Source organism: Megascapheus bottae, chromosome 9 (genome assembly GCF_031878675.1).
Source record: "Megascapheus bottae isolate mThoBot1 chromosome 9, mThoBot2.hap1, whole genome shotgun sequence".
Lineage (NCBI taxonomy): Eukaryota > Metazoa > Chordata > Mammalia > Rodentia > Geomyidae > Megascapheus > Megascapheus bottae.
Window position 1 is genome coordinate 47,718,300 of NC_143517.1, and position 18,723 is coordinate 47,737,022.

Here is an 18,723-nt window from a genome sequence, read left to right on the forward strand (position 1 = left end):
CTATTACTTATCATAAAGTTGCATTAAATAATTTTTTCTGGTTAAAAAAGATTATTTTGACCTCCTAATAATCAATATAAAATCAGTTATCTTCCAGTGTTTTTTATCTTACAATTTGTTGATATTCAAGAAAGTTGCACCTTTTAAAAATATGTGATTCCAAATATGCCTCATGCATGTGACTTTTCTACTCAATACTTTAAGTGTAAGCATTAACATAATTTCAATGGACTCAAATACAGAAGAAAATAATGATCTCATACAACCTTATTCGATCTTGCCGCTCTACTGACCTGTTATGACTAGTTCCAGCTGGATTAATGATTTCATCATGATTCTGTCCCTCTTTGTCAGCTTTACTCTGTTTCCATTTTGACAACCTATCAGCCAATGAATAAAGAAATGTGTTGTTCAATAACAACTGATCCATGTTGCATGACTATTAAATTCAAGGATATGTGTGTGCAGCATTCTTAATGATAAATAAGTTTGGCTTGGAGTGTAGCTTTTCTCTTTGGTTCATCATTGGCACCTGTCTATCCTGACAGTATCTAAGCAGAATAAGCCAACCAGTAACCTTACTGGAAGTAGTTCAAAGGTCAGTAATTTTCTTTTGGATGACATGCAAGTTATTTGGTGAGGTCCAATGAAAATGCAACATTCACAAAGAAAAGTTTTATTTTTCTCTTGAGCATGATTCTTTCTTTCTAAATGTCTGGCTTCTTCATAAGTATATTTCCAGAATCCTAAAATTACTATATCTAGAGAAAGCTTGTATTTCTGTCTTCCCAAATCCACATTTACCTACGAATTTCCCAACTGTAAAACAATAATAATTTTAAAATTTTACTAGGTAAAAGCACAAATGACTTACATATCATAAAACTGTTTAATGTAGGTCTGTTTATTTTTTTTCTCATAACCAATTTGCTGAACATTCTTGGGTAATATCCTATTACTCAAATATGATAGAGCTTTTACTGTTTCTAAGTTATAGGCCTTAGTTCTCCAATTCTTAAATAGTATCTGACACCAAAAGTAGATTGTGCTTTTCCTGTTATAAAAAAAATAATCTCTTTTGCCATCCTTGGTTATCTCATATTGTTACAATATTTCACCTTGTTATCTGATACGTGCTTAATGGGTTATTTGAAATTGGATAGGGAAGGGGGGAATCAAGAAAAGAGGGGGTAGGGGGGAAGGGGGGAGAGGAAAATGGGGACCATGTCATGAGAAAGGGTATAGATGTTTGTGAAGTTATGCACCTTCTATCTGGTGAATATAATGTAACCCTTCTATTAATCACAATAAAAATATTTTTAAAAAGTCTAGGAGAATATTGTCTCCTAGAATTAGCAAGTTAAACAAAGCTGATAATCTAGCTAATCTAATTTGTAATTTTGTCTGATATTCATGTATGAGATACAATAAATGCATTGCACTTTTGGGGGGGGGTAATGGGGCTTAAATTTGGCCTGGGCACTGTCCCTGAGCTCTTCAGCTCAAGGCTATGGCTCTACTCTTGAGCGAAGCCCCACTTCCAGATTTCTAGGAGTTAATTGGAGATAAGAGTCTCAGATCCTTTTGTGCTTGGGCTGGCTTTGAATCTTAACTCTCAGATCTCAGCCTCCTGAGTTGCTAGGATTATAGGCTTGAGCCACTGTGCCCAGCTATACTTTTTCACTCTATTTTGTAGACCATATTGTGTACTTGATATGCAAATGCATTGTATACTTCACATCTTTGGAAAATATTTAAGTACCTTTATTGGTAAAACATGGCCATTAGCAATTATTAATGAATAATTAGAGTATATAAGAAATGTGCCTTTATTTTCTGTTACAGTTTCCTTGTACATACTATAATAATGATATTATTTGTATGTTCAATATAACCTTTTTTAACTTTACAAGAGTCAAGTAAAATTTTAGCTTTTTTGTCAGATGAAGTTTGGAAGGTTCACAATTTAGCAATAAAGTCTAGTAAACCATGTCTGTGAATCTAAAGACTGTGAACAGAATGGCTTCTAATTCACATTCTTTCTTCCTCTGATATCCAAGTAGTTGGACTAGAGTCATATACCACTAAACATGTCATGAGGATTTCTATTTCTAACATTGTAATATTATTCAGAACAAAATAAAAATATCTAAGGAAATCCTTTGTATATGTGCATGACTAGAATCATTTTTTTTCCTAAACTGGATTTAACATAATCATTACTGTGTGAATAACACAAAAAAGTCAAAAACTTTTAAAATTTTTTCTTGCTTTTAATATTGGCAAAACATATCATAGGATGACAGGAAAGCGCTTACATAATGTTTAATGAATTTCATCTTTGAACAAATGAAACTGGGTCATGCTGAAATTAAGCCTACACTAAGTGCTATTAACTTTTGACAATTAATGGTTCATTATTGATAATGTGCCATTATTTCAGAGCTAAGAACTTCCTGTAATATGCTTATACTTCTGCTCAATATATTGAAACATCCTAGGGCCTGGGGCTTGTACATATGATCATAAAAGAAATGAGACTGTAATATCCTTTAATAACAAGAAAAGCTTATTGTTCCTATAGTTTTACATTGCCTTTTGATTCAGCCTTTAAATTTTCTTCTATCACTTCCATTTTTAAATATGCAATTGTATTATTTTTTTCATTCTCATGCCATTCCATTCTTTCGTTTAGTTTCCTCTCTTTTGACTCATTGTGTTAAATAATTCTTGCAGAAGATAATTTGTCATCACTGTCATAACGAATTCAATTTTCCTTAACCCAGACTTTCCCATGGCTTGCTATATTGCAAAGAAAACTACCTGAAAGGCTAATAAAGAGCACTGTTTGAGCGGTGTGACTGGATTATTATAGCTTTAATTAAATCAGTCAAAATTCTTGGTGAATAGTGTTCAGCACACTATTCTTTAGCAGAGGAAATTATATTCTTGAAAAATCCCTAATTCAAGAATGCAATCCTATTACTTCTAAATATAAAAGTGAAGAAAGTCAAAGTATGAAACCGAATTAGTTGGGCTTCTGCTACATTTTAATTGTTCATGTAAATTAAGCTGAATCGTTCTCAATTATCCATTCTAACCTCTGGTTCTAATTCTAGAATTACCTTTTATTTCAAACAGATTGAGACTATCTATGTAAATAAGGAATATAAAAATGGATTGGACACCTATTTTATTGAAAAGCACTGCATATTTCTAAAACAGTACTTAATTACTGAACAGTCTCATACAAATTACCTTAAAAATTGAACTAAGTGTAAATGTAATTTGAATAGAATTCTTTGCTCCCAAATAATGACAGAAAAACAATGTGAAACAATTAGAACCAAATTATTGAGTCAAACAACAATCATCTTAATAAAAACATATTCTTAATGTGAAAATAGAGAAGCATATTATTTACTGTATATGCCTACATATAGTTATTGATAGGATCTATTAAAAAAAATAGAATCCTAAAGGGATAGCTAGTCAGAAAGGAACATAAAACACCGAGATAAAACTTTATGTTTTACTAAAAATAGGAGGTTACCTTTTCAACATGTATCCCTTAAAACACCCAATAATGTGGAAGTCCATTATAGGATAAATACAAAATAAGTGCTTTATTACCTAATGGAGAAATTATTAAAAATATTAATAAAATGATTTTAAAATCCATAATCTACTACAGACTGACTTCTCATTACAAAGAAAGCCAAAAATGAGCTTCATTAAAACAATGAAAGAATCTGATGATGGGGAAGCAGAGAAAAATTGAGAGAAAGTCAGTTTATGACTATAGAAAATATCCTTTAAAACTGAGGAGAAAAGGAAATTTTAATGTTTTGAAAACAACAAATATATGTAACTCAAATATGTTGCTAGACATATCTTCAGGTTGAAGACAGTGATAAACATTCTAAGTAAATCTAAATACATGTAAAACACAGCTTTTTTAGTGATTAAAATTGTCAGTGTAGTGAAGGTTCTAAAGCTCATGTCTTTTGCTAAGATTGAAAGGGATGACATTAACCAAGATGTGTTCCTCATAAACAAGCATGTTTACTTCCAACATCTTTGGTACTTCAGAAAAACAAAATGCATATTCATATCCATTACTCTTTTTTTATTAGATCACTTTTTGTTATTGATTTTTAAGTTCTTTATAGGTTATGAATATTAATCTCTGTTCCTATGACTATTCAAAGATGTTTATCCATTCCATAAAATGTATATTTTTCCCTTTTCTTGCAAAAGCTTCCTAGTTTGATTCGAATTTATTAACTAACTTTGCTTTTATATTCTATGTTTTTGGGATCTTTGTCACAAAAAAATTTAGGGTCTAGACTAGAAGTATTTTGCTTTTTTCTTAGAGTTTCTTATGTCTAGGTCTTATATGTTGTATTTTATCTGCTTTAAATTGCTTTAGGTAACACAATCATCTTGTCAATATTTATTATTCCATTTCATAAACATTTAAATGTCCCTCTAACTTTGTGTTCTTTGTATCTTTCAGTAGAGCTTTTAATTTCAGGAAGACGCATTTTACTTTATCCTTTGTTTTGTTCTGTTTTTGTCAGTCGTGGGACTTGAATTCTGGGCATGGGCGCTGTCCTTGAGCTCTTCAGCTCAAGACTAATGCCCCACCTCTTGAGCTACAGTACCACTTCTGGCTTATTGATGGTTAATTGTAGATAAGCTTCTCAAGGACTTGAGTGCCCGGGCTGGCTTTGAACCGTGATCCTCAGATCTCAGCCTCCTGAGTAGCAAGGATTATAGGTATAAGCCCAAAAGCACCTAGCTACTTTATCAATTAATTTTGTTTCTAAGTATTTGTACATATTATATTGTGATGTCTTTCTTAGAAATATTTCTTTAGGCTACAAAATTCTACATCTTTTGTTATTATTTTGTGTCCTCCAACTATAACCACACATTTTTCATGCAGTGTTTCTCATTGCATTTACTGATTTGGTTAGGTTACACTATTCATGAATAGCTGAATAAATGTACTTGATTATAATGAACAATCTTTCTGATCTGACAATATCTGGCTGGGAATGGTAGCATTCATGATCAATAGAAATATTTCTCTGAAGTGTCCTTTTCTGTTTTCTTTCTTTGTTGTCTTTTTTTTCTTCCTTTCTTTGTTTTCTTTCTTTTTTTTCTTTCCTTCCTTTCTTCCTTTCCTTCTTTCCTTCCTTCCTTCCTTCCTTCCTTCCTTCCTTCCTTCCTTCCTTCCTTCCTTCTTTCTTTCTTTCTTTCTCTCTTTCTCTCTTTCTCTTTCTTCCTTTCTTTGCCAGTCCTGGCCCTGAGCTCAGGGCCTGAGCATTTTCCTTGGAATTTCTCAAGGCCAAAGCTCTACCACTTGAGCCTCAGCACCACTTCCAGCTTTTATCTATGTATGCGGTACTTAGGAATTGAACCTGGGTCTTTGTGCATGCTAGGCAAACACTCTACCACTAGGCCTAACTCCGGCCCCTTTTCTATTTTTTTTTACTTTTTTTTCTGACATGAGAGTAATAAGGACCTTGTAGAATGAGTTTTAAAGAAATTCTTATTTTTCAATTTTTGTCTTAATATGAGAAGTGTTACTAGTTTTTCACTAGATTTTGGGAGAATTCCTGTATAATTCCTTGTGCAAATTTCTGATTACTAATTCAATATTACTACTTATTAATATTCTTTTGGGGTTTTATGTCTTAGGGTTCAATTTTGGCAAATTGCACATATCCAAATATTTGTCTACTGAAAGTTAGAAGACACCTCTCTGATATTCCTGGAATGGTATGGGGAATTTGAGTGCCCCACATCATTTCTGAAGAGTACTCCTCTATATGATTACTATGAATTAATTGTGTTTACAAATACGGGTATTTAGAGAAGAATGCAATTATTTTCTAAAGTGTGTGTTAAACAAGCCTAAACACTGTCTTTCTGAAACTTTAAATTCTATTCTTTACTACATTATGCTGTTTACAGAGTATTTTAGAGAAACTGTAAAGATAGAAAATATTAATATTTGCATATTATCTGCAGTCATTGAATTATTTTCCCCATTTTGTTCACCTTAGGCACAGTTTCTTTTTCCTATTATTGTAAAAGTGATCCCAACCTTTGGAGTTATGTAGTTAGTAAACAGTTCTTTCACTAGATATCTCTTCTATTAATTGATTTACAAATTTTAATGTTACTTCATCATAGAATTAAGTAGTAGTGAAATGTTTACAAAGTAGCACCAAGACTGTTACATTATTTGTGAGTTTGTTTAGTTTAATCAACAAATGCCCAGGGCATGCTATCATGAATGTCACAAAGCTGTAGTGAAGAGTAGTTCCCCTTGGATTCTAAGCTTAAAAAACATGGTCATCTTTTGTACATAGGTTGCAGTTTTACTAAAGGAAATCTGTATAATTCTTTAAAAATATATTTCACAACAATTCAATTTTCTAAAGCAGAATTGCTGTATTGTAGAGGACAACTGTTGTTTCATTGGGAAGAAAAAAGAGATTAACATGGAAATAATTTCCCCATAGCTGCACTTCTGTATTCTGTGAGTGGTGAACACAGCAATAGAAGAGTTATAGGAACTCTGTGGGAAGCCAAATAACCACAGCAGGAACTCTGAACCATTATATAGGATTCCAGACCAAGAAAATTTCAGGCACTCATTAATAATTTTCATTTCTATCCCTATTATTTCAAAAAATGGCTATTTTATGTAGGAAAAGAGTTTAGATTGGCTATATATAACAAATAGAACTTTCAGCTATAGATTACTGCAAAGGCTACATAGGACAATAGCACTACAAAACAACAACAACAAACCCAAAGAACCAACTAGCAGAAACTTAATGAACATTACGTTGTAACTTAATAATATTAAATATTAATAATATTATTATTATTAATTTACTGGTACTGGTGTTTTAACTGAGTCTTTACTCTGAGTTGAATATTTTACTATAGGCTCCTCTCTACAAACAAAGTCACACATCTGTTTCCTAGGTTTAAAAATGTGAATGAACTAAAAACTTAAATTACAAATTTGAAATAAAAACAAACACTGCAAATATTTCATAGCTTATTAAATAATCCAGGCAAATAGCTGGCTTGATTTATGGAGGATATTTAATTTCTCTATGCAAAAACAATTCTGTTTAAAAATTTAAACAGAATAATAAATAACTACACCTGTGGTTGAGTAAATGTTACTTCTACTGTCAGTGACTAAAATAAATCATCAAAAATTTGATTCGGTACTGTAATTACAATTATTTTCTGTTCTACAACTCTAGCAATTCAAGAGATTTGCCATGTCATTTTCTTGAAAACAAATGATATAATGTAAAAAAATCAATGTTAAAAAAATCTTTTAAAAAAGTGATGATGCAGTGCTAAATTTTTGCTGCATTTGTTATGTGACAGCACAAAATAAAATCTCTTATTAGCATATAAAACTGTTGATAATTTGAGGCTGGTTTTTCAGTTTTCTAAGTACAGTGCATCCAATTAAAAATTAACTGGAAGCTGTGGAAAATGAGTAACCATTAAGTTGCACTTTTATATTTTTCTGTTTTCTATTTTTCCTGCTTTTAATATTATAAAATTTTCTTTTACTAAAAACTCTATAATCAAAATATTTATCAGTGCTTTAATTACTTCCTTAGTATATTATAAATTTTAATATCAATTGGAAATATTTGTAGTTTCATGAAAAAAATTAATTTTGTAAATGGAAATAAAACTAGTATATGCTAAAAATCAAAATCTATTTTGTGCATGTTCCATTTGTTCATCTTACTCATCTTCTCTCAAATAAAGTCATTTAGAGCAGAATAGAGTTTCTTTATAACATGTATATATTTTATTTATTTGAAAACTCTTAAATATTACTAATAGAAGTATTTAAATAAGTACCATAATTCAATGGCCTCTACAAAGTTAAATTTAAAAAATGTAGACATTCCTTCACTGCATTGTTGAGAATAATACAAGTTAAATGATTTGTTTATATTCATAATTTAATATTTACAGTAACATTCTCTTGTACCCTACTAAAAGGATTTTGAGAAAATCCTTTGTAAACACTGTACTGGGACACAGTCCAGGAAATAACTTTGAGTTATCAAACCAAGACAACTGGAAAAGGACTTCTATATTGGAAATATCTGAGAAGCCATGAGCTGAATAAAGTTCATGGATTCGCCCACGATTTTTCAGGTGCGTGTGCTGCTTTAACTTCTTCATTTAAGTCAGCAATCATTTTTTCCCTTGATATCTCATAAAAGCAAATTTCAGTCGGCATCCAGAACAGCTATATGAAATCAGGCATCAACACTTGCATAGGATATCGGGTGGAATAATGAACTCATTTGATATTATTAATTTTAACTTCCTTTTTCATTGGAATTTAGTTAGCATTTCTCTGAGTGTTCTACACTCATTTAGTATTCTATTTCTGTCTTGCTGTTGTAGAAAATGTGCAGTTTTTATTTGTTGACTTTTATACTACCAAAAGGAGCTACACAGACTGCTGAAAGACAAACTATACCAGTTTGGACATTCTTGGAGTGGTATTACTTTGAGCATGGAGTTTGATATCTGTGAATTTAAAAGAATTACTCTTTCTGTGTGTTGTCAAAAAAAAGGACAGCAAAGGTAGAATATGAGAAATTAGGTAAGAGACACTTACTTTAATCTAGATGAAAGAAAATGATGAGAGGTAATAACATCTTTGCTTGAGCTGATGTGGCAGCCTTGGAGATGGTAGGAAATGAGTAAATTTTGACTATATTTTTCAAGTTTGAGAAAATAAGCAGTGAAGTACAGCTCTAATGTTTGGGCTTCAGTTTTCTGCAAGCTAAAATATACATATTCAATAAATAGCATATATAAAGCTTATTGTCTAGAATTATGTGAGTCATTTTATAATTTATACTGTATGTTTGAATTTTCCATCCACACTTTATTATTTATGCCAATTATAAAGTATTTAAGGAATGTAATAACCTGTGGCAATATACAAATACTAGGACACAAACACACTAAATAAATTATAAGTGGTTTATTTATTGTTATTTTGGGGGGGTCCTGGGGCTTTTAACTCTGGGCCCTGGGACTGGGTGCTGTCTCTGAGCTCTTCAGCTCAAGGCTACCTCCCTACCTCTTGGGCCACAGCCCCACTTCTCATTTTCTAGCAGTTAATTGGAGAGAAGAGTCTCCTGGTCTTTTGTGCCTGGGCTGGCTTTGAACATGATCCTCAGATCTCAGCGTCCTGAGTAGTTAGGATTACAGGTGTGAGCCACCATTCCTGATTTATAAGTAGTTTAATATGACTGATAAACACATTTGCATCATTTAGAAAGGAGTCCAAATTTTAATGAAAGAAAACATAGAAAAAAACAGAAAACATGATTCAAGAAGTACACGTTCAGACACAGAAGAGTGGGAAATAGAGAAAGAATGATAAATTAAATGAAGCTAGTTAGTGGGAATAATGAACTTTCCATGTTTTACCTATACGAAAGTACTTTCAAATATGACTGCTAATAATGGAAAATCGAATATACATGAGGAAGTGGTTAAATTGATTTTAAATGACCAAAATTTCATCTTTGATTTTAAAAAAACTTAGGAGTCATTTATTTTATCAAAACCAAATTTTTAGTGGAATACATTAAAATATTAGGTGACTTTTATGAAGTACATTATTATTGCTGCCATTTAACACATTGTTAGATGATATTCTCAAAATAAAAATTCAGGTTGGAATGCATTACCCGGTCATAAGGTTTATTTTCCTGGGAAGTTTGATATACTGCTGTTCAAATACATTTTTGTCCTATTCAAATTCACTTTCTAATGAGTTTTTAAAAACTTTACTTTGGTTTCATAGATATTTAAAGCATTGATTTTATGTAAATTTCAAAATTATTATTCCTGCTGCTGCATTGTAGGTAGAAATTGCATTAGCCTGAATCACAGAGCTAACTTAGTTAAGTTGGTTAATTGTGATCTAGTGTGCACATCCTGAGTGTGAAAATAATTATAATCTGTATATACATTGTGGAAAGATAAAGGTGACATGGTATTTTAGATGTGTATATTTTAGGAGCTGAAGAAAAATGTATTTCTTATGATGCATCTATCCAAGATTTACAGGAACATAGAAATTAGCAATTCTATATACACAATATGTAGATCATTTTTTCATAGGTGCTATGGGTATGATTAATGTATTATGATGTAATATTTTCTAAAGGAAACATGAAAAAACAGATAATTTTGAAATGAATGTAATGACATAGTTTTTAATTATGACTGTGCAAGCTAGTATTTCTTTTAGAGCAGAATATATTTTACAATGAGTTAATTTTACAAGTTTTCAAATTCTAATTCAGCCACTGTCAAATTATTAGCATTTTTGCTGAATTACTTTTATATTTATGTTGAATTTATTTGTGTATTTTTTTTGCCAGTCCTGAGGCTTGAACTCAGGGCCAGGACACTGTCCCTGAGTATCTTTTGCTCAGTGCTAGAATTCCCCCACTTGAGCCACAGTGCCACTTGCAGCTTTTTCTGTTTATGTGGTTCTAAAGAAGCAAATGCAAGGCTCCATGCTTCCTACCCAAGCATTCTACCACTAAGCCACTAAGCCCCTTGAGCTTACTTTTTGGTGAAATAAATAAATCTACATATTTTATCTGGGAAAACATATATGGAAAAATAGTAGTGACATTTCTTTAAAAAACAAAACAAAATAGGATATAGGAGATTATATTAAGAATAGTAGTAATGATAGTAAATATTACTAATATATATTTCTCATATGTATTGTGAATTATTAGTGACAAAATGTGTTACATATGCATGTGTGTTAAATTTGTCTCCAAATGCACTTATGAGAAGTTATTATTTTTATTTGAGACTTACAAATGAGAGCATTTAAGCCTTACAGAATTAAGAAATTGAGTTACAATAAATGATAAAATGAGAAAATCATAAATAATGTTTGAATCAATCAATGTTAATCAGTTTTTATATTGACATTTCTATAACATATTATCTTCAACTTTCATGTCTCAAAATTTTATACTTTGATTTTTTTTTTACAGGACATAAATCACTTTAACCATAACTTAAAAGCAAGTTTGCGGGTCAAGAGTTTGTCCTAGGGCCCGGAGTTTGGCCTAGTGGTAGAGTGCTTGCCTAGCATGCACGAAGACCCGGGTTCGATTCCTCGGTACCACATATGTAGCAAAAAGCCAGAAGTGGCTCAAGTAGTAGAGCCCTACCCTTGAGAAAATCCAGGGACAGCGCTCAGGCCCTGAGCCCAAGCCCAGGACTGGCAAAAAAAAAAAAAAAAAAGTTTGTCCTAGTTGTAGAGTGCTTGCGTAGCATGCACGAAGACCCAGGTTCAATTCCTCTATACCACATGTATAGAAAAAAGACAGAAATGGTGCTGTGGCTCAAGTGGTAGAGCCTTAGCCTTGAGAAAGCCCAAAGACAATTCTCAGGCCTTGAGTTGAAGTCCCAGGACTGGCAAAAGAAAAATTAAGTTCATCTTTTTTTGTTTACATTCCTTTATTTACTATTTTTTATAGTACAATGATTTGAATTCAGAACCTTGAACTTGTTAAATAAATTACCTAATGCTTGACTATCTTCTCCAGCCATGTAAGTGATGGATAGTTGTCAGAGTACAGATCAGGCAAATAAAACCATAACCTAAATTAACTAGTGAAAGACAGGTCTGTACAGGTTCATGGTTTAGTAGTACATCAGCCTGACACACCTGAGGCTCTAAGCTTAAACCTGAATACTACTAAAACTACAATAAAACTACCACCTCAATAGAGTAAACTTTTGTATTTAAAACAATATACTCATTCCTTTCTCCCTATTCTCTTTTCCAGTCTCTTTTGTTCAGTCTATCCCTTTATAATACAAACATGAATGTACATTTCTCATATGAATAAGGAAACGACGCCAATAATATCACTAAAAGTGTTGTCTTTTTGAACATATAAATAAAAGAAAATAATGTTCCAACTACTACATGCAAAAAAATGAAATAATAGGCTCAGGAAAAGATCTCAGATTTACTTGAAATATACCACTGTGACAAAGAATTGCTGTTTAAAGATTCTGTTTAAAGTTTTTCCCTCTTTATTGTCTTACAATCTTAAAACCATCTCAAAGACCTTTAGAAGCACTGCATAAATCATAGGGGACCTTGTATAGAGCAAGCACTCATCTCAGAAATTTATAACAGTTATTCAACACCCTGAAACTCGTTTTATTTTAGCCTTGTTCCTTTTATTCTCTCTTCGATGTAGCCCTTGCACTGAACTCTGATCCAATCTTTTCTCAAAAAGCCAAAACCCCCAAATCAGAATCACTGTCAACAGAGAAGGCAAGCAGTGTCAGCTTGCTCTTACACTGTAGTTCCAGGAAGTTGGCATTTTTGGATCTTATTCATCAATCCCGGAGGGATATGTGTTGGTGACCTAATTTGAAGTTTACCCAGTGAAAGTCTCTTCTCAACAGGAATTTGTATCAAGGAAATGCAAGAAATTGCTTATCTTCATGGCTGCTTGGTCAGTTTATAACGTTTGGGGCAATCAAATCACAAGGCAAAGCTGAGGAGTCAGCTATCTGCCCATTTAGACTTGTGAGGACGCCATGTTCCTCTACTTGAAAAGGCCACTCACACTTCCATTGCTGTTCAGAGGAAGGTGACTATATCGTTATGAGTAGCGTGAAAAGAGCCACGGTCATCACCTCTGAATGCACTTCAGATGGCAGATACTGTACAAGCAGGAACTGAAAGTTGTCAAAGAGAGCAATGATTTTTCTAAGTGCTGAAGACAAATCACACAGTATGCAGAGTTACAGCAAGGGGTTGGGGGAGTTTGGCCTAGTAGTAGAGTGCTTGCCTAGCAGGAACGAAGGACAGGGTTTGATTCCTCAGTAACACATACATAGAAAAAAGCAGGAAATAATGCTGAGGCTCAAGTAGTAGAGCTCTAGCCTTGAGAAAGTCCAAGGAGATTGCTCAGACCCTGAGGTAAGCCAAGGGCTGGCAAAAAAAAGTGGGGGGCTTACTAATGAAATTTCTGACTACTCAGTAGCTAACTAGTAAGTTACATGAGTGGAGACTTCATGGAGAACACCAGAGTAAATGTACTTTTAAAGAAATAAGTAACTACAACAAAACCCCTCTTGCTTCATTTCTTGGAGTTCATTTTGATAAACACTATTTTGTATGGACATGTACACATAGCTACTGAGACACTGTGACCCTCTCCTAAGAATATCCTTCTTTGTACTCACTGCGTGAACACTTAGAGTGCTGTTTAATTAATTATGATCAAGTGTAATTATTTTTTACTATCCATTGGATAAATTTGTAGATTTATAGATATATTCTAATTATTACAAATGAGGGAAACCATAAAGCATGTTTCTTTGGGTCTGGCTCATTTTACTTAGTATAATTTTTTTCAAGTTTGCAATTGTTTCTTTTTTTCTTTCTTTCCCCCTTTGGTTTACTCCCTCTTTCCATTGTTTTATTATTATTATTATTATTATTATTATTATTATTATTATTATTCACCCACTGTCTTATATATAAGTTTATCAGATTTGGGGAGAGGAAGGGCAAACACAGAAAAGGTGGGACAAATCTTGGGCCAACTTACCAGTGATACACACTAGATTATATGCTGAAAATAAATTCTACAACTGAGGAGCATGGGGAGATGGTAGGGGAAAAAGTAGGAGAAAATAAGGGAGTAGGTAACACTATTCAAAAAGAAATACGCTCATTACTTGACTCATGTAATTGTAACTGCTCTGTACATCACCTTTAAAATAAAATTTACGGTTGGCGCCACTGGCTCAAGACTGAAATCCTATCCATTCAGGAGGCTTAGATCTGAGGATCATGGTTCAATGCCAGCCCAGGTACAAAAGTCCATGAGTCCAGTTAACCATCAGAACAGTGAAAGTGGCACAATGGCTCAAAATGGTATAGCACTGGCCTTGAGCTGAAGAGCTCAGGTACACCTTCCAGGCTTAGAGTTCAAACCTAACAACCAGAAAAGATAATTGATTATTTAATTAATTAAAATTTTAAATAAAATGAAATAAATCAGGTAAATCTCTCTAAAGAAATAGCAACAAAAAGAAAAGGAAATTATTTGTTTATGAAATAGCCTCATAAGACAATTTTTTTTTTTTTGTGGGTCATGGGCCTAGAACTTGGCCTGGGCTGTGTTCCTGAGCTCTTCAGCTCAAGGCTGCCACCCTACCCCTGGGCTGGGGCATTGTCCCTGAGCTCTTCAGCTCAAGGCTACCACCGTACCCTTGAGCCAAAGCCTCATTTCTTGTTTTCTAAGGGTTAATTGGGGATAAGAGTCTTCGGTCCTTTTGTGCCTGGGCTGGCTTTGAACCTTGATCCTCAGATCTCAGCCTCCTGAGTAGCTAGGTTTACAGGGAAGAGCCACTGTGCCCAGCTTCCTAAGACAATTTTAAATGTCCTATTTTCAATAAGAAATTCCAGTTTTTCAACCATGCTATTTCCCTATTGACTTACCTCAAGCATTTAAGAAGTAACACAAATTCTTCATATATTCTTCTGAGTGATAGGAGAATATTCCATCCCAATTAATGATATGAGCCCATTGTTATCTCAAAACCAATGATGGTGAAAAATAAGGTACATTATCTGTCCCAATGCCTTGTCTAATGTTATCATTAATACTGTTCTATAGGATGGATAGTTGGAAAGGGCTCCCTGAAATTAACATATAATGTATCTGAGAATGTCCACCCTTTTTGTTGAACTAGTTGTTTTGCCATTTGTTTAAATTTCATTTACCTATAAATGTATATATCCTTTTAAAATAGCTTTTCACAATTTATGATTTTTGATGTTCTACTGGAAATATGATTATCTCTTAGATTTTTATTCTGGTTTCTCTTGTGGAGATTTTCCTCTTAAGAATTTCTTCAGGATATTGTAAGTGTGATGACCCTTTCCCTTTTGCACTGTATGGGTGCAAAGATTTTTTCTTTATTATAAAGCAACATAAAAAACATAGCAAAAATGACATAAAAGTTATATTTCAAATAAAACTAAACACACCAACTCTCAAATGCATTAAGTAAGAATTTATTAAATGCGGCTGGGAGTTTGGCCTAGTGGTAGAGTGCTCGCCTAGCATGCACGAAGACCCGGGTTCGATTCCTTGGTCCCACATACATAGAAAAAAGTCAGAAGTGGTGCTGTGGCTCAAGTGGTAGAGCTCTAGCCTTGAGAAAGTCCAAGGACAGTGCTCAGGCCCTGAGCTTAAGCCCAGGACTGGCAAAAAAAAAAAAGATTTTATTAAATGATTTAGGCTCTATTAACTGCCCAAAATTAGCATTTTGAGGTCATAAATCATGATATTTTTGGTGTGGAACCTGAGTTTCTTTTCACTAGAAGGCTCCTCTGGCATTGTTTTGAATTCTCCATGAATCTAAAGTTGAGCCTATGCCAGGAGGATAGATTTCCTGATGCTCCTTTGGTCTCTAAACTGTTCTCTTCGGCCTCAGCCAGGGTGAAATTTGCTAATTATATTACCAAGCATACAATTTGTTATTCTTCTGCTGGCAACTCTTATCTGTCCTTTAATGTGGCAAGGTTCCAAGGTAATGAAGAGAAGTAACACTGGGCAACAGAAGGCACAAGTTATTCTTGTCAAAAACTATTGCTCAAAGAAAATGTTTGAAAATAGGCTTTTCTTGATGAAAGGAGCTGAAATGCATAGAGTGACGGAATGTGCAGTAAACAGGAGTGATTTGATTATATTTTCTGAATGTAATGTCACATTTATTATTAAATTTTACACATTTTTGACCTGACTGTCATCCTATATCAGTTGATATTGGTTTGGTCTAAGTGACTGTGGCTGATAAATAATCAAAGTGCTACTTATTATTGGCACAAAAAGCTCTCTCAGAAACAATTTCAACTTGGAGAAATCATTAGGTGAGAACACACATTGCAATGGCTCTACTGGGGAGTGATGGTCAAGCTAAAAAGTAAACATGACAGAGAACCTTATACATCTTTCTCTTAATCCCTTGGCACTACATTCATGAATCAGTAAATACATTATAAATTATATTGACTTATTTTTATACTCCTCCACTATAACACTGATGTTTCTAATAGCTCTTTTATATATATTTTTATTAAAGAATTTATTAACATTGATTTTTACATAATATGTCAAATGACATGTTTAACCAACGAGTGTACAATCAAAGGCACTTAGTTTTTAGAACATAATCAAAATTAGGTAAGGGTTTCTATATCATAGATACATATTAATTTATGTAATAAAAAGTATATCTATAGAGTCATAGGTTTTTATGTCTATATAGTTGTGTTTATATTTCCAAAACCATGTCCATAGCATTGGGTATGCAAATATTGAGTCCTTGCTCTTTTTACTGTTTGGATCTAATAGCCACATATTAAAGACACCATGAGCCTTTTATTTATTTAGTCTTGACTTGTCTCACTCAACATGATTCGCTCTAGATTCATCATCTTCCCTGCAAATGCCATTATTTTATCTTGTCTGTTGGCTATGTAGAATTCCATTGTATGTATATACCACATTTTCTGTATCCATTCATCTGCAGTAGGGCATCTGGATTGTTTCCATCACCTGGCTATTGTGAATAGTGCAGAGATGAACATAGCTGAGCAGGTGTCCTTATTATATCTTGGGTTATGATGTTCTGGGTAGATGCCCAGAAGTGGTATGGCAGGATCATAGAGAAGGTCAATTTTCAGTTCTTTAAGAAACCTCCACACTGGTTCCAGAGTGGCTGAACTAGTTTACAATCCCACCAGCAGTGCAGTAGGGTTCCTTTTTTTTCACAATCCCACCAGCAAATGTCATTGTCTGAGTTCAAAATTTTAGCCATTCTTGTTGGGTAAGGTGGTATCATAAGGTTGTTTTTATTTGCATTTCCTTTATGACCATGGATGATGAACATTTTCTCATATGATTTTCTGCCATTTTAATCTCCTCTTCTGATAAGTCTCTCTTCAGTTCCCTTGCCCATTTAGTAAATGGTTTGTTGGGTTTGGGTGGATGAGTTTCTTGAGTTCCCTGTAGATACTAGATATTAAGCATTTGTCAGATGTATTATTAGTAAATATCTTTTCCCAGTTGGTTGGCTGTCTCTCTACTTTTGTGACTATGTTTTTTATCTGTGCAGAAACTTTTTATTTTTAGGTAGTAACATTTATTGAAACTCTCTCCAATCTGTTGTGACACTGGGATTCTGTTCAGGAATCTTTTGCCTGTGCCTATGAGTTCCAGTGTCTCTCCAACTCTATCATGGTTTCCGGTCTAACATTGAGGTCTTTGATCCACTTTGAGTTAATGCTTGTGTATGGTGAAAGTCTAGGGTCAATTTTTAGTTTTCTGCATGTGGCTGCCCAGTTTTGCCAGCACCAATAATTGAACAGACTGTGTTTGTTCCACTATATATCTTTGGCTCCTTTGTCAATTACAAGTTGACTATAGGAATGTGGTTCTATTTCTGGATCTTCTAATCCATTCTATTGATCATCTGGTCTATTTTGTTTTTGCCAATACCATACGGTTTTTGTTATTATGGCTATATAGTAGAGTTTGAAGTCTGGTATTTAATACCACCAGCATTGCTCTTTTTCCCTAGAATTGTTTTGGCTGTTCTAGGTCTTTTCTTGTTCCGTATGACCCTTTGGATTGTATCTTCTATTTCAGTAAAGAATGTCTTTGGGATTTTGATGGGAATTGCATTAAATTTGTATATGAATTTTGGCAGTATAGCCAATTTCACTATGGTGGATCTCCCTAGCCACGAGCATGGGATGTCCTTTTATTTCCTAGTGTCCTTTTTAATTTCTTTCATTAGGCTTTTACAGTTTTCATTAAATAATTTCTTCGTATCTTTGGTTAAGTTAATTCCTAAGTATTTTATTCTTTTGTGGGCTATTGCGAATGGGATCATTTTCTTGATTTGGCTTTCTGTTTGGGTATTGTTGGTGTACAAGAAGGCTACTAACTTCTGAAGGTTAATTTTGTATTCTGCCACTTTGCTAAAGTAGTTTATTAATTCTAGGACTTTGGGAGTGGAGCTCGTTGGGCCACTCAAGTAGAGAATCGTGTCATCTATGAATAGGGATAGTTTAATTTCTTTTTTCCCTATGTGGATCCCTTTGATGTACTTTTCTTGCCTTATTGCTCTGGGTAAGGGTTCTTGCACTATACTGAAGAGAAGTGGAGAGAGTGGGCATCCCTGTCTAGTTCCTGATTTTAAGGTGAATGGTTCCAGTCTTTTACCATTTAGTATAATACTGGCTGTAGGTTTTTCATATGTGGCTTTAATTATTTTAAGGAATGTACCTCTTATTCCTATTTTTTCTAGTGCTTTCAACATGAATGGATGTTGTATTTTGTCAAATGCCTTCACCGTGTCCAGAGAAATTATCATATGATCCTTATCTTTAGCTCTATTGATGTGATGTATTACATTGATTGATTTGTGAATGTTTTCTTAATATTTTTATTGTAATTAATAAATGGGTTACATGATATTTGCCAGATAGAAGGTGCATTAATTCACATACATTGATACCCTTTCACATGTCTTGATCCCCATTAC

The 18,723-nt window shown here is 33.4% G+C and overlaps 1 long non-coding RNA gene across 1 annotated transcript in view; it reads right to left on the reverse strand.

Moving 5' to 3' along the window:
* Positions 1-339: 339 nt before the first annotated feature.
* LOC150059148 (uncharacterized) overlaps positions 340-18,723 on the reverse strand; it is an 84,855-nt gene continuing 66,471 nt past the window's right edge. Inside the window, exons 3-4 of the long non-coding RNA XR_016536595.1 lie at positions 8,699-8,859; positions 340-380 (exon numbers count right to left, since the gene is read on the reverse strand). This is a non-coding gene — a long non-coding RNA (uncharacterized LOC150059148). The remainder of the gene's footprint in view (positions 381-8,698; positions 8,860-18,723) is intronic.